Here is a 15,272-nt window from a genome sequence, read left to right as displayed (position 1 = left end):
TAAACTGAATTGACAATTAATAAAAAGAAACATGCAATCATTTTTTTAATTAAAAATTAGTTTTACATGTGTTTTCATTCACGTACTTAAAAATCCTTGGACTGCAGGAATCATAACTAATTTCACTTATTTCTTACGTAGAGACGCCAATACAGTTTTTTTTAGGACCTTTGAGAAGCTAAAGAGTTTTCTTTGATGATTTTTGTATTTCTTTAAATAAACAAACCTGGAACCAAAATTTGAATAGCTCGATTTAATAAGATAATTTAATATATTAAATGACCTTGTGTTTTTTTATTTTACGTTATACAACTAGTTCAAAATACACACTTTACTTAAAAATACAATAGTATTATATAGCTATATGGAATATATTAAGTATAATATATTTGTATAAAGTATATGTATTAAATATAATATATATATAAATATATTAAATATATTAAAATATATTAAGCTATATCAAAATATATTAACTATATAAATACAGCCACGTATATTTTTACAACATATTGCTGTAAATTTTTATTAAAAACATTATTACTTAAAAATATATAATTCTAGCTTATATTAATGAATACTGTATACAAATTTGGTAATTCTTGTCTTTGACATAATTCTTCGTTTAATGCTTGTAACTGAAATGAATTAAAAAATGCAGGAAATAAGAGGAAATGTAGAGACATTTATGAGATTTTTAAGTGTATTCAACCCGTCGCCTCCCTCTATTGCCTAACAAGTATGAAGTTAAATTGTTTCTTATTGGCCTGTTAAAACTTCTGTACCCTTTGATAACCATTGCAGCGTTGCCAACACCTTGTAATAAACTGTACCACTTTTCCGACTACAATTGAACGAAAAATTTGACTAATTCAATTTGTTTTTTGGTAAAAAACGTTGTTCATAATATTTTTCATGATAAATATTAATAGCGATTTTGTACCCTATAGATTTATGCACTGTGAAATCTGTAAAATAGTTATATTCTATTCTTCCAAAAGTTCATTACGTTAACTTTTTCATCAATCTTAAAATTTTAGCGTTTCGCTATAAAATCGATGATTTTGTCTTAAAAATATCCATTTAGTAAAATTGGTTAAAGTGTGGATATTACCGCATGTTGAATGCTCGGTAATTATAAATAATGAAATTATTATTTCTGGATAACGCACATTTGAATGAAGAATGCAGAGTGGGGTTACTTCACCCGGCATAAATATTATTTGGGTACACGTGTCTAAAATTCCATAGTTAAACAAGCATAAAAGGTTTAAAACACTTTCCTGGGAGACTGAACAAATCAGTCAACAATTTATTTCCTCTCAATAATAAATGTTTAAAAAAATTAATATTTGAAAAAAAAACTTTCTGCGCCATTTTAGGCTTATACACAGAATTAAGAAAGGATTTTTTCCGTTTTTTTTTCGCAAATATACATTTAGGACAAATACACAGATATAAGAAAATAAAAAATCTATAATCTAAAAATCTAAAAACTCCCTCATTAAGTTATATTTTTTCGGTAAAATGCAATGAGGAATTTACAATCATCAAGGCGCATCTTACTTATAATGGTAAGTCGAGACAAAATGGTACAACAGTCTCTCGAGCTGTAAAAGACAGTAAATCCCCTGATTGGCGATTTCTTTTTTTTTTAAAGGAAAAGGGTCTAAAACTACAATAATTATGGAATTTGTGCACCTCGGGCCAGATTCAAAAGTATGACATTTATTATTGTGGCATTTTCAAAAGTTAAATAATTTCTTAGTGCCTCTCTATAAGTTAGGACATACGGTAATTTGTAGAGAAGGTATATCATCTTTGGTTCTTTTTTCCCCATCATAATTGTGATTTCCAGTTTACTCTGCGATATTTCTTATTCTTTTCATTCTTTAACTATTTAGTTTTTTATCTTTAGGCTCTTCTTATTCATTTTGTGATTCTTCTCATTCTATTTCAGCTTTTTGTATTACGATATTGACACAAAAAATTTGATAAAATATGAAAATGTGCAATATTGCTCAGTATTTTTTATGTTTGAAAATTTTACCCTCTGTTATTATATAAAAAACTTTGTGTGCTCAAAATTGTTGAATTATTTGAGATTATGTAATGTGATTATATTGGTTCTATGCATAAAAGTGGGGTTCAACACCTAAATAATTTAGCACAGATTGAGATATATATGACTATTTTTACCAAACCGAGATTTGGGATAATAAATATTTTTCAATAATTGTGCGTTACATTTTTTATGTTTTTTTTTTCAAAATTAGGTTTGTTATCTGTAGGCTAGCCTACGGCATTTTGAAGGCCGTATTTATAGTTTTGTTTGGAGGGGGGGTATAATACTTCAAAAACGCCTCAAAATTTGTTTGTATGCATTCTCTTACGTCTTTACGAATCGGTAAAACATTTTGGGGGAGAGTTCAAACCCACACCCCCCTTAATACGGTCTTGATGTCGTGTGACATAAATTTGAAATGCCAAGGACAGTGAATTTAAGATCCGATTGGTTAAGTGAAAACTTATATAGCCCTAGATATCTTAATAGAAAATTAAGAAAAATTCTGAAATTCAAACTTTAATGGACCTAACCTTTATATGCAATTATTCAAATCTTGTTAGTACCAGATACCAAAAAAATGGGGAAACGTGGGTAAAATCAACAAAAATAAGCCAAAAATTGAGGAAGGCAGAGAATCCCTATGAAATCCTCCAACCTAAAATGGTAGTGTACAAATTTTCAAGGTAGCAGTTTCAATTAGGGGGAAGGGTCAAAAAATCAGTAATTGTTTAGGATTACAATAAACAGAAAAATCGAAACAGCCTAAGGAGACTTACAAAAAACTTACTATCGCTTATTGAAGTCTAGATTAGAGCAAGAAAATATTAATGACTTCATCGCTGTAGTGTCCCATTTTCGAATCCACAGACAATTGTATGGAAAGTCCAGTCCTTCAATCCTGTACTGCAGGGTCGCCATCAAAGAGAAGAAATTCTTCCATAAATACGGGACCTAGTCATGAAGGACCTGATGAGTCTGTTTAAACGGCCTTCCAGGTATTGTATTACGTCTGACTAACGGCGCTTCTTGATTAGTAAGGTCCTTGCGTCGGCCCTGTAATGTGTTGCTACAGCCGACGTCCTATATTACCAAACTCAGATCAAACCCACTGCGCCACCACAGGACTGCATTCCGGGACCTAGTCATGAAGTACCTGATGCATCTGTTTGAAGGGCATCCCAGGAACTATATTACATCGGACTAACGGCGCTTCTTGACTAGTGAGGACCTTGCTTCGGCCCTGTAGTGTGTTGCTACAGCTGAGCTTTAACTCTGGGTCCTATATTACCAAACTAAGATCAAACCCGCTGTGCCACCACAAGACTGCATTCCATGTACATCTGATCACTTCTGATCACCATCTGATCACCAAGTACATCTAATCATCTGATCAACAAGTACAGGTCTTACACTGATCATCAAGCATCTCTGCTAAGATTAAAATGTTTTGACGACTCTGCTTGACTTGGTACTGCAGATCTGGACAAGATTCAGGTATGGTTACAAAGTTTGTCCACCTCGGAAAAACTTAACAAAATGAATATAAACAGTTTTGATGTGTTTTTTTAAGTCTTTTTTTGTAAACCCCTCCAGAGAAAAAACTCTTGTGAACCTCCCGAAAAAATCCTGGATACAGCCCTGTGCGTAAGATATACGCATATAGCTATTGACCAGGACCTGGTTGAACAAATTGAGAAATCTAATATCCGAAATGAGAATTTTTTTCCAGGGATGCGTAAGCAAGGCCGCATCCAGAGGGGGTGGTTGAAACCCCCCCCCCCCCTTACCTGAAATGTTTGTACAACTAGGAAACACTTAACAAAAATGAATATAAACAATTTTGATGTGTTTTTTATAGTCTTTTTTTAACCCCTCCGGAGAAAAAATCATTGTGTAACCCCCCCCCCCCCCCCAAAAAAAAAAAAAAACTTGGATACAGCCCTGTGCGTAAGATATACGCATATAGTTATTGACAAGGACCTGGTTGAACAAATTGAGAAATCTAATTTCTGATTCCCAAATGGTTTGATGGGACATATATTTTTCAATTTTTTATATTTTTATGTTTTATATATTTTTCCGCTTTATAAGGCGACGCCGAAACCTGTGACAGAGAAGAGATAACCCCCATAATGGGTAATAAAGCGGAACCTTCTTCGCAAATTTAAGTGTTAAATTGGTGGCAGATGATTTTGTATTATTGATAGGCTGCTTCATATAATCTTGTCGTATTGTTGGCTAGAAAGCTAGTTTCTACAGCGTTGGTGTTGACGCCCCGGGCCGTTGTAAATCATGATGAGGAAGACCCAGGACATTGAACTCTATACACATAAAAGGTCTGCATTACTGCTAGATCGCGCATTTATAAATCTAAACAATTTATCACTTGGAAATTATCCAATTACTATTTTAGTTATGTTGTAACTATAATAATTATTAATATAGTCGAACTTGAATGCGTGGTATTTATCTTGGCCTGTGTGCCTTACGATAACAGAGCACCGTTAGTGAATGTAAAGGAACTGGTTGAATCTTATAGAACTAAGAGTATTATCATATGTTGATTAGTATTATTATGAGTAGTATGATTGGTTTTGTCATATGATAACGTTCACCACACGCTATTGGGGATCTCGAATAAAAACAAAAGAGATCATGAGCTTCTTGACTTCAGGGCTGGGGAAAATCTTGCCTGGCGTACCCAGGGCTCTATGCCCACTTTCATAACAAGGAAAAGGAAAGAGGTGCTAGATTTAAAAATTATTTTCAAGAAATAACAATAGAAAAATCATAGAAAGGTTAATTTTCAAGAAATTTCGCTGTGAGAAGCAGCTGCAGCTAACTCGAGAAGCGGTGGGCAAGGCTATAAACACTCTCATTGCAAAAGGAAGTGTTCCACAAACAAATGCAATGGTAAAAAAAGAGCCTTTTGTGCAATTCAAAGTGCCATAATAGTTTAAGCTGTGGCAATAAATAACACTTGAATCACACAATTTAGTAGATTTCACGTTCTTTTCATATTTTCAACATTTGGTGCTCCAGCAATATTGCAATCAGATAATGGCAGAGTAATCAAGTCATATCCAAAATTTACGCCATTTGATATTTTTTATTACTATTATTTTCTATTCTATTTTTCACTATGTTATATTAATATACTATTATTCAAATAGAAAAATCAATTAGTCTATTCGAAAATAGCGTCTGAGTGATCTCCTGACATTTTTCGAGCATCAAACTATAATATATGCTATAAACGTGTCCCAAAAGTAAAAAAGGAAAAAACAGGCATTAGAAAACCAAATTGGCTTTCTTGCATGGAAGTACTGGCTAAAAAGTTTAATAATGTATCTTCTCATCCATGCGAAACCAAAGAGGGCTCGAATAGGGAGATAAAAAGACTTATAGAAAGCATGAAAAGTGCTTTCATCCCTGAGAGCTGTAAAATATAGGTACCAAATAAACAGATAGTAGACATGAGAATCAAGGCAAAGTAAAAAATGACACAAGGGCTACTGCAAATCGCAATCCAGATAAAGGTAATACTAGTTACAGTAAGTTCCTTACCTTAAGATTTTTTTTACTAGATACTCTAGTTTTATTATGAAACGTATCCTAGCCTTCTTACCCTGGTTTAGTTCTTGCAATAAAACTTACTCCAGTTTAGTTTTTTACGACTAAACCCTTATGAATTAACACTTCCCTCGTTTTGTGGAACTTCAAGCTCAAATCTTCTCTCTATCTATTCATTTTCTTCTTACTAAGAAGTGGAAGTTGGACTAACCAATAAACTGATCGACCGAGCCTTAGGCAAGTCAGTCTTTCAACAAGTTGTTTCTCCATTCCACTTTCCTTTCTTTGAAAAATGTGTAAAAAAGTTGGACAGGCGATCCCACTGTAAAGATAATTAAACGGTACGATCATCTCCTATCTCAACCATTAGACAAAGCCGGACCGGGGTACTGCTCTTCCGTAGAACATATAAACCAATAGAAACATAAGCGACATTAGATTTTTTCATGGTTAGGCACGCGTATTGCATCGTTTATTCATAGTCTGGAGAACAAGAAAACGAAAAAGACGAATCGAGCGTCTAGGGGATAAGGAAGGATAAAATACGTTGAAAAGATAAAGAAGAAAAAGGAAAATAATTGGTCTGGCTGTAATAATGCAAAAGGTAAATATAACATTTGTTTGAGAATGGAAAAGGAAAACAAAGAATGAATTTATAAGGCTAAATCAAGGCAAAAATAAGTTTTATTTGAACAATGCCATAATGTGATGACATTTGATTAGGAAATTGGGCGCTTCGCATTGATATTTCAGCTCCATAGTTTTATCAATTTTTCTCAAAGGGAAATTATGTGGTCAACATGACTGCAGAATCGCAGCTAAATTAAATTTAGCCCCTGATTCTAAATTAAACTTAGTCCCTATATTATTTTTATAGTACAAACACATTTCTTTTGATGTCTTCCATTTTTCGGAAAACTCACTAAGAATTTCACGACAAACAGTGCTTAAAATACGTTTTGTACTCTCTTGGATAAGGTTAATCCACCAGTTGGAAAAAAACAAGTCATATATCAAATTTGGAAGAACATTTTTATGGCCCCAAAAAAGAGTATAAAAGAGGAAAAATTCAAGGGAATATATTTCCTTTCCAAGAAGAAAACAGTTTTGACGTTCCATGGCCCAATACTACTGTCTAAAACCAGAGTTTATTGTGAAACCTAATAGACAATCTGTACTAAAACTGTCAGGGTGTCCAACTATCAGGGCACCCCTTTGTGGTAAAACATTTTGTGGCAAATTTCAAATAGCTCTGCCATTTCATGGATAAGAGTATAAAAGAGGAAAAATTCAAAAGAATATTTTCCTTTCCAAGAAGAAAACAGTTTTTATGCTGCATGGCGCAATTTTACAATTCAAAACCACAGATTATTGTGAAACCTAGTATATAATATGTGCTAAAACTATTAGGCATGCCCCTTTGTGGTAAAACATTTTGTGGCAATTTTCAAATAGTTCCGCCATTTCATGGATCCCTCTTCCACTATTTACGATATTTTGGCTATTTCCCCGTTGCTGCGTTGATCATAAATGCAAATTTCCATGTTTGTAAACCAACCCGCCCCCTTTAAATCCTGAATCCGCCACTCAATTAAGTCATAAGTCATACCCGTGGAATGGGACAGTAGCGAACTACTTCGCCGGCTCAACCCCTTTCTTTCGGCCTCCGCAATTATAAATAATACATGTTCGCGCCATTTATCTCTTAAACAAAGGAAATGGAAAGAGATTCTATACGCATCGAGACTCTAGAATACAGATTATTTTTAGGACGATCGTACTCGTACGGTCTAAATATCTCTACAGTGAGTGATCAAAAGTAGCCTTTAAACTGTCTGTTTCTTCAGCAGAGGGCTCGGCACTTCTGCGTTCCCGAAAGAGTATATCCAAACGTCTCTTTTCTGCTTTCTTAGGAAACGCTGTTCCTAGAATCGGTTGTTCAACGAATTCAGTGGAATAAATGTTTTCCGAACACATCATTCCATACTAAGCTTGTAGGATAGTAAGAGGCAGACTAGAATTAAGGAATTCTCAGTAGAGAACGGAAGGCCCTAGAGGGTCTTAGCTTAACAGACTGATATTAGAAGCGCACCAGCTTACTTCTACGTTTTTCGTCTAGCCCTAAATCCTGCGTCTGTGAAAAAGGAAAGCGCTGGTTTATGAATGTAGTACTTCTGTCGTGTGTTTTGCTAAAGTAGATTTAACTGAGGATATTTATTAACCAAACAAAAACATCGAATACTACCCCCTTCCCACCACCTAAAAGTAAAAGACAAAAAAGGAGACAAAAACAAAATAGGAGAAAAGTAAAACAAACACAAACAAAAAAAAAAACAATAAGCAGCTATATAAAACAACCCGGTGCAAAATATTCTGATGATGCCACCACGAATTTTGAAAACCTGTAAAAAAAAAGTATCCAAAAACCTGTGAAATTCTTCAAAAACCTGTGACCTTTCTTACAATATTTTCCAACCATTTACTACAGTTTACTTTTAGTCAAGTCTTCGTTGACATTTTCCGGGGTCTGGACCAATAAAGACATATGGTGGGAAGACCAATTGGTCTCATTCTTAGCATTTGGGCAGTTTGTGGCCAAGAGACGGAATGATTTTTTTAATTTAATGAATGTTTAATTCTCCCTGCTATGAACATTTTCTTGTTTGTATATTCCGTAGATTTAATCAATGAGAATAAAGGAAGATTAAACAGCATAAAGTCAATTTTAATTACTGGTATATGACTGAAACTGCCTTGATTGTTCATGGGAAAAGGCTTCTAATGGGTATCAAATCTGACAAAAATGCCTGGAAAATGATTACAGCCATGGCTAACCTTACATTTTAACATACGATTAACACGTTTGTGCCCATACAGAAGCATGGACCATGGGCGAAATTTGCTATGGGGCAGGAGGGAAACTGCCCCCTCCAAACCCAAGTTCACACCACCAGACCTCAGTTTACAACTCCAGCTGAAATTTAGTTTCAGCAAAAAAAACTTTTCAAAATTAAGATAAGCCTACACAATGAAAGTATCCAGAGAATTAGGTCAGTTTTCTTTAGTATATCTTTGCCTTTATGGTAATGCATGACTAATTTTTTAGTTTTCACTGTCATTTTCATTTGATTTGGGAAAATTGGCTCCAACTGTATGCATATATATATATATATATATATATATATATATATATATATATATATATATATATATATATATATATATATATATATATATATATATATATATATATATATATATATATATGTATACATGCTGTCATAACTTTACATCCATACAGGCCCAAACCAGAAAACAAAAAAATCGATTTTAGTTTTACTGCCAGTTTCTTTTTTTTACTTCGAAAACTCTTTTCTATTAAAGCGTCGCTATTAATAGTTCCTTTGTAGCAACTTGTTAAACTTAGGAAAAATAGATTCTTAACTACAAAGGGCAATTTTCTTTTGAGAATAGCCCTCTCTTTGACCGCTTAATTGGGTCCCCGTGGAGCAGATTGGGCAGATTATATGAAGACTAAGTAATTAAATTATAGCAAATCCGAAGCTGTAAAGAACGTAATATCCTTTTTTTGTAGTTTGTTGAATTTGACTAATTTGTAAATCCAGTTCCAGGCAGGTGAGAAGGAACTTATTATGGAAGACTTGGTGTGTCAGGGGGGGGGATAAAATTAATAGACAAGTAAGAGCTATTTATTAAATTGTTATAATTAATTTTGCTGCATAAACGTAAACAAAATTACTATAAATATTGTTTGATTGATTATTGTGGTATTTACATGTTATAGCGGCAATACCAAAGAAGTGAAGTTAGGTTAATCGTAATGAAGTATACCAAAATATGATGAAAATATAATACTGTAGTAACAAAATCATGGAAACTACAAAAGAGAATTTTGGAAAGCAGGCCAGGCCCCCCCCCCCTCGAAATTTTGTGAAATGTTTAATTTCCCCATGGTTTCTTGGGATTTCTGGCAAAAGTAGGACATTTATTAAGAATCTAGATACATGTGTGATGCCTTTTCTTGGGATTTTACAGCATGCGATTATCCTGTCAAGTCACTGCCCAATTATTAACCCATTTTTTGTCTAACTTTTTACCCTCTTTGAAGTAATTAGCGATTGTACTGTTTTTTTTTTTATCCGTAAAAAGAGTTTGCTTTCCACAACAAAATAGAACCATCCTTGATATTAGGGTGTTTATCCCCCTTTTCAGGATAAAGTACAGCTTTTAATGGATCAATTTTGGAAACTATCATTTTTCATTAAAATCGCTGTTTTCGCAATAGAAGAAGTACCCCCCCCCCCTTAGCACCCATATTGCACTGTTAACCCTAAAATTTCCCTTTCAGTGGAATATAATAGATTAATCACTGGTCCTAAATCGCTATGAACATAACCTGAGCCTAAAACGTACTTTTGGGGCTTCAGTCTTCTTCCCCCATCGGCTATGTTAATCTATATTTTCCGATATACGTGCTTTTTGCATTTATTTAGTTACTAAATAAAAAAGTGCTACTTTATATCTGCTGTTTTGAAGGTTTTGCCCCCCCCGAAAAAAATTCCTGCGTACGTGCCTGTTCCCATGCATTTTTTGATTCTCATTTTTATCACCATTATATTTAATTTATGGATAAAGCGATTGTAACAAGATTGACACTAACACAAGTATATAAGCCGAATCTGAAATAAGAGAAAAAGATATCATCTTTCAGGGTCCATAATGGGCTTAAAATTGTATTTGCAACAGAAAAGAATGTCTAGCTTGGATTCAGGATGAATCCAACTCACTACGTGATACGTAGCTATCTGAATTTTCCGTTAATCAAAATATTTACCAATGTATTTGCAGATATTTTAAACCTCATAAATAGGGACTGGGCAAAGTTGTGAAGCTGAGAATACTATTCTTGCCTTTCATTTAAGCAAAATATATCTATTTTGCAAGGTTTTACCTGCATAAACCAAAGATTTTAAAGGTCATCAAAGGTCAGTACCTTCTAGAGGGTGAAAGAGTGGAGATAGGCACTCCAAAATACCTTCCCGGGACATACCTTAGTCTTTAGACTCATCCCTGAAAGTTTTATTTTCCTAACCTAACTACTTTCCAAGGTAGCGAAAATTAGCTTGTCTAGAATTTTACCAACCAATGTTAGTCGAATTTCGCAAGAGGGCTCATTCAAACAGGAATTAAAATTTATAAAGCCCTTTATAACTAATCAGGGAATTATTCGAGGCAACTAGCCCCCTCCCACGCCCTTTTTTCCGAAAATTTGTCTGATCAAAGTTGTGAGATTGCAATCTTGTTCAGCATATTGTAAAAGGTACAATAACTATATGCTTAGAGAAGACATAACGCCCCAGAACCAGCAGAGGAGGGGCAGCAAATGAAAAAATTTGTCGACTGTTCACATATAGTATTTTTTATAGGGAAGTGTACCGATATTTCCAGGGTTGATTTTCTGGGGATGGATTTTCTACAGGGAGTATTTCCTATTGGGGTGGAAGTTTCCTGGGGTGAACTTTCCAGGTGAAATTGTACACAGGGGATTTTTCATAGTTTTTACGTGAAATTCGCCTTTTTTGTCTCGCCTCCTCCTTGATTGCCCCGTTTTGCATGTGCATATGCTTTGTGGGAATTGTCTGGGGGAAATTTTGGCTGGGTCAAAATTCTCTTGGGGACTGTTACGTGGCGGGTGATCTTCCATGGGGGAATTATTGCCAGGAGAAATCCTTCATGGGGAAATTTTCTGTGGGACAAACTTTCCATTAGGGGAGGGGGTTCTAGGAAATATTTTCCAATCAGGGGGATTTTCTCATGAACTTCAAAATGACGAGAAATTAAACAAAATCAAGACTTTTTTCAAATGAAAGTATGCTAAGGAGTCTTTTTCAGCTATAATCGCAAGCAAGAGATTTTCTTTAGGGGGGGATTCGCAGCAAGGATTGTATTGTTTGGGGGTTTCGTGAAAGGAACTTTCTATGGAAAAATTTGTTTTTTTTGTAATATTACTTCATTGGCTTGGGTAACGGTGAACCTACAAAACTCAACAACACAATATACAATGTAGAATTCAGCCCATAGAAATCCAAACCAATTATTTACTCTTTATCAGTCTATTGTCATACCTTATATTTCTTATGGCTGTGTTGTATGGACTAGTGGATTTTATACAAATTTTAAACGTGTTCAGGTTTTACAAAATAAAGTTATTAGACTATTAGGAAATTATGTCAATGGTGAAAATAATACAGTTAACTGTTATAGGAAACTCATTATTCTTAATTTTAGCCAATTTCAAGATTATCAATTTGCTATTTTGTATTTCATAGCATTTATGGTTTGTCCCCTGAATTTTTTTTTCAAATGCTTACAAGGAATTCTTCGTATTACAGTACAGTAATGAGACTAGAAACATGGATGATTTGGTATATGAGTGTCACAGCTCTCAGAGGGTAAATTTTAGTCCCAGGTTTGCTGGAACAGTAGTATGGAATTCTTTACCAATGAGTATAAGGTTATCAGAAAATGTTAGCCAGTTTAAGAGTACACTGAAGGACCACTCTCTGGGAAGAGATTAAGTAAATAATTTAAATGGGATGGCTTATTGTCTTGTTTTTCTAAGTAGGATTTTATTCTTCTCTCTCTCTCTCTCTCTCTCTCTCTCTCTCTCTCTCTCTCTCTTTTCTTTATTTTTGTTTTGTTTTCCACTTTTTGTCTCATTTCATATCATATTTTTGTTAATGTTGTCGGTATTGTTGTTCATTGAATGTTTATCAGCCACTACTAACAAGTCTGACTTTCTAAAATGGCTGATGTGGTTCTTTTGTATATTAATGGTATGTATAATAAAAGTCTCTCTCTCTCTCTCTCTCTCTCTCCCTCTTTTTCTCTCTCTCTCTCTCTCTCTCTCTCTCTCTCTCTCTAATTTTAGTTATAGTAGGTGCCAAATTAAAAAAAGGAAAACAAGGATGAAAAATTTTCAGTAAGGAAGCTCAGAGCACAGAACAGTTTAGGAAGGTATAGCTTTCTTTCGAAAGCGTACTTGTCTTTCGTTATCAATAGACGGTTAATATTTAAACTTTTACTGACAAAACGTTTTCAAGTTCAACCAATTAGCTTTGCTTATTTATTTCCAAGGTTCAACGTTGCAACACTGAAAAAAGGGGTACTGAACTAAAAACTTCCATCTTTTGAAAGTTCCAAAAGAAAAAAATCTTAAAAGATTGTGGTCTTAAAAGGTGTGAATATACATTAAGGTGTTCCACGGGTATAAATAGTATTTTTATTTTCGTATTATTTAAGTGACTATGGACTATAAGGCCCTAGAGGTCAACTTTAGCTTTATTTCTTTATTTTTTCTCGTCAGCTTTTTGATTCAGAAAGATACCCTCAGCTTTTTAACTAGTGTATTTGTCTCTCAAAAATGACCTGAGTACCGATTATTACTACTCTATTCAAAAGATGGATTGATCTTCGCTGGGTGAAGTTTAAAAATTAATGGCTTGGTCTACATAATACTGGAGTTACCCCTAGAAAAACTAAAATCGCCCCTCCTACACTAGAAAATTTGTCCCACTCATGGAACCTTGGGTCCAGTACAAGACAATAGTAATGTTCCCAACAGTAATGTTGTTTCAAGGTCTGTATAGAGCCATAGCTTATTTCCATTCACACCCTTTTTTAATATTTTACTATCCATTGGCTAGATGCTTAGAGAAGAGGCAAGCGCGGTTCCCAAATCTGAAGGGTGTATAATAAAACATAAGGAGTGGATTAATTCAGTACAACACGAGTAGTCAGCTTAATATACGCCACTAAGGATCTGTAATTTACAAAAGGGATATTTGTCATTGTTTAACTAAAGTAAGTTTGACCTTAAGGTTTTTTTCTATATGGAACAGGCCAAAACCCCAAAATCTATTAATTAAAAGGTAAAGCAGTATTTCGATAAGGAGTCAACACCAGCGTTGCCCACTTGGTACAATTGTATAGTTTACAATTTAGAAGTCCTGGTACGACGCGTGCAACGCGTACAACGCTTGGCACAACGCGGCACATTCGGAAATTTTTTGGTACAATTTGATTTTAAATGCTCTTTTCTGCCTCGGACATCTGTTCAAGCTTAAGTTTACTGAAAATTTTCTTCCTGTTAAGGCAAATTTTTAACCTGATGAATAGACGGTACAAATTAACCTCTTGTGGCATCATTCTAGTCAGAAAACTCGTACATTTTATTTCAAAGCTTTGGCAACCCTTTTTGGTACTGCTATTTTAAAAGAGAATCGTAATCAAGCAGGTTTAGGCTAATACATCTTTGAATGCTGCTGTTTTCACCTGATTTACTTTACTAGCGCAGTGACTTGATCGGAGCCTGTCAATACGGAGCCCGGGGCTCGATCTTTAGTGCCCGCAAGGCAGGGCAAAAGGCTTGCTGTCGATCCCTGTAGAAGAAACCTGGTGAGTGAAACTTCATCTGGTTTGACTGTGCCTGGAGACTGAAATGGCTTATTCGCCAGCAATGGCTCCAGACTGTATTTATCCTTTTTTAAACTAATAAAGATCTTTTGTGACATACAGCTCAGAGTTCAAAACTTCACAGAAGAAGAGAGGCAAGGCCACAAGAATATTTTTATTATATTGAAGCGCCTTCTTAAATGACTGGGAAGTTTAAATAAAAATAGAAAAAAAATAACCTGAGAGGAATTCGCCTGACGAAGGGGGGAGGGTATTTTGCGCGGGAATAACTTTCCATGGAGAGGGAGTCGGACTTCCTGGCATTATTTAAAACAATCAGAAATCAAATAATAAAAAAATTCAACTGAAAGTAAGGAGCAACATCAAGACTTAAAATGAACAGAAATGATTGTTTATATAAGGGGGCTGCGCTCTCCTCAATACCTCACTCCTTACGCTTAAGTTTTTTTGCTTCAGTTCTTTAAGATCCTGAAACACACGAGCCTTTTAATTAGAATAATAAAGTTTTTTTAATATTCTAAAAAAAACTTTAGCGCAAAGAGCGAGTTATTAAGGAGAGGGCAGACCCCCTCATATGAGTAATAATTTCTGTTCGTTTTAAGTTTTGATGTTGCTCCATGCTCTCAGTTGAAAAATTATTTGATCTCCTTAAAGTAAGAATGTATACCGAAAATTCTTAATAGTTTCTTCAGGTCCTATTTGAAAAAAAAGACTAATTGAAAGCCTTCGTTAAAATGTAGCTTGCCAAAACTCAGGGAGTCTAGATTCTGTTCTGAATGAAACTAAAAAAAAAATTCTTGGCCTAGGATATCCTGATGTGCTACTACTACTACTAACAACTCACCACAGCACCGCGTATGCTCCACCTCCATACCAATCATTTATAGCCTCGCTATCTATTGGTAGCCTCCCAATCAATTTATTGCTACACCTTCCCAGAAAGTTCCCATTTCCCTTAGATCTTTCTTTACGGCAGACTCCCAGCCCAACCGTGGACGACCTGCTTTCTGTTTAGTCCTAGACGGTTGGCCGAAAAGAAAAATCTTTGGTAATCCGTCATCTTTCATCCGAAGAACATGCTCTAGCCATCTGAACCTTTCTCTCATTATGCCATTTGAAAACAGGATTGAACCAC

General features: G+C 34.7%; 1 long non-coding RNA gene across 1 annotated transcript in view; it reads left to right on the top strand.

Annotated features, from left to right (window-relative positions):
* Positions 1–13,389: 13,389 nt before the first annotated feature.
* The window catches only part of LOC136039609 (uncharacterized), a 28,662-nt gene continuing 26,779 nt past the window's right edge, over positions 13,390–15,272 (top strand). Inside the window, exon 1 of the long non-coding RNA XR_010620492.1 lies at positions 13,390–13,525. This is a non-coding gene — a long non-coding RNA (uncharacterized LOC136039609). The remainder of the gene's footprint in view (positions 13,526–15,272) is intronic.

The sequence above is a fragment of the Artemia franciscana genome, chromosome 19, assembly GCF_032884065.1.
Source record: "Artemia franciscana chromosome 19, ASM3288406v1, whole genome shotgun sequence".
Classification (NCBI taxonomy): Eukaryota; Metazoa; Arthropoda; class Branchiopoda; order Anostraca; family Artemiidae; genus Artemia; species Artemia franciscana.
Note: the sequence above shows the minus strand (reverse complement) of the source record. Positions and strands in the feature narration are given on the sequence as shown.